We start from the raw sequence: 2,500 nt of genomic DNA on the forward strand, positions 1-2,500 counted from the left end.
GGCAGTGGCAGCCCGCGGGACAGTGTCGGCAGATTCGGCAGCGCAGATTTGTGCGGCTGCAGGTTCGTCGGGGAAAATCAGCAGCGCAGATTTTGCGACGAACATGGGCTGGGCGATGGACTGTCCAGGCCAGGCAGGAAAATTTGTCGAGGGGACACGCTGACGAAACAGCGCTGGTTCAGGCACGGCGGGCAGTGTTGGAATCGGCAGCGCCGACGAAATCGGCAAAGTCGGCAGAATCGGCAGCGCAGATTTTTCGACGAACACGGGCTGGACGGTGGACTGTCCAGGCCAGGCAGGAAAATTCGTCGAGGGGACACGCTGACGAAACAACGCTGGTTCAGACACGGTGGGCGCAGTGTTGGAATCGGCAGCGCCGAGAAAATCGGCAAAGTCGGCAGAATCGGCAGCAGGTGCTGGCGATGAGTCAGGACGGACTGGATAGTCCAAGGCTCGATGAGAAAGACCGCTGGTTTAGACACTGGGGCAGTGGCAGCCCGCGGGGCAGTGTCGGCAGATTCGGCAGCAGTGTCTGCCGATTCGGCAGCGTTGGCTTGTTGGCGCGGGGGGCCGATGCGAGTGGGGACTTGGGCAGCGGGCAGTGAAAGCAAGAGTTTCCCCGATGCTGCCGGGAAAAACGCTCCCCGGGATGGCCGGGTGAGATGACCCGGCGGCCCGCGACGGGTCATTCAATTCCATGCCCCGTCAACATAACTCCCGATGTACTGTTTGCTTTTTCGGAAGAAGAGATCCATCCCCCCATCCTCGGCCAGCCAAAAACGCTCCAATTAATGGCCGGGTGAGATGACCCGGCGGCCCGCGACGCGTCATTCAAATCACTGCCCTATCGGCTACAACTGCTGATGGGTGGGATTAGAGGCCTGCCATGGTGGTGAGGGGCGGCGAGGACCGTGAAAGCTAGAGTTTTTCAGAGGCTGCCGGGAAAAAGGCCCCTCGGGTGGCGGGGTGCGAGGACCAGGCGCGTCATTCAATTCTCTTCCCTATCAACTTGGCTCCCGTTGGCGGGATTGGAGGCCTACTGTTTGTTACAGGGCTAAAATCGTCAGGGGAAGAGCTGACGAAACAATGCTGGTTTGGATGCAGGGGGTAGTGTTGGAATCGGCAGCGCGGACAAAATCGGCAAAGTCGACAAAAAAGACTGTTGGCCTGGACATCGGGGCAGCGGCAGCCATGCCGACAGGGGGGGAAATCGGCAGCGCAGATTTGTGCAGCTGCAGGTTCGTCGGGGAAATCGGCAGCGCAGATTTTTCGATGAACATGGGCTGGAAGATGGACTGTCCAGGCCAGGCAGGGAAATTCGTCAAGGGGACACGCTGACGAAACAGCGCTGGTTTAGACACGGTGGGTGCAGTGTTGGAATCGGCAGCGCCGACGAAATCGGCAAAGTCGGCAGAATCGGCAGCGGGTGCTGGCGATGAGTCTGGACGATTTATAGTCCAGGGCTTGATGGAAAAGACTGTTGGTCCAGACAATGGGGCAGTGGCAGCGCGGATTTGTGCAGCTGCAGGTTCGTCGGGGAAAATCGGCAGCGCAGATTTTTCGACGAACAGGGGCTGGGCGCTGGACTGGCCGGGCCAGGCAGGAAAATTCGTCAGGGGGCCACGCTGACGAAAAGAGGGGCTGCCGCGTGGAAAATCGGCAGCGCAGATTTTTCGACGAACAGGGGCTGGACTGGCCGGGCCAGGCAGGAAAATTCGTCAGGGGGGCACGCTGACGAAAAGAGGGGCTGCCGCGTGGAAAATCGGCAGCGCAGGTTTTTCGACGAACAGGGGCTGGACGCTGGACTGGGCCAGGCAGGAAAATTCGTCAGGGGGCACGCTGACGAAAAGAGGGGCTGCCGCGTGGAAAATCGGCAGCGCAGATTTTTCGACGAACATTCGTCAGGGGGGCACGCTGACGAAAAGAGGGGCTGCCGCGTGGAAAATCGGCAGCGCAGATTTTTCGACGAACATTCGTCAGGGGGGCACGCTGAGGAAAACAGGGGCTGCCGCGTGGAAAATCGGCAGCGCAGATTTTTCGACGAACAGGGGCTGGATGCTGGACCGGCCGGGCCAGGCAGGAAAATTCGTCAGGGGGGCACGCTGACGAAAAGAGGGGCTGCCGCGTGGAAAATCGGCAGCGCAGATTTTTCGACGAACAGGGGCTGGACCGGCCGGGCCAGGCAGGAAAATTCGTCAGGGGGGCACGCTGACGAAAAGAGGGGCTGCCGCGTGGAAAATCGGCAGCGCAGATTTTTCGACGAACAGGGGCTGGACGCTGGACTGGGCCAGGCAGGAAAATTCGTCAGGGGGGCACGCTGACGAAAACAGGGGCTGCCGCGTGGAGTGGCAGCCTGCACGCAGATGCGAATTCGGCAGCGCACGATGGCTTGAGCAGGTCATGGGTTCGACTTGGCGCGATCTGAAACCTGGACGAGGGACTGTCGACGCTGGACGAGCCAGCGCGGTGGCCTGTCGTGCCCCGTTCAGGGGGGGCCTGC

Source organism: Populus nigra, chromosome 2, assembly GCF_951802175.1.
Source record: "Populus nigra chromosome 2, ddPopNigr1.1, whole genome shotgun sequence".
NCBI classification, from domain to species: domain Eukaryota; kingdom Viridiplantae; phylum Streptophyta; class Magnoliopsida; order Malpighiales; family Salicaceae; genus Populus; species Populus nigra.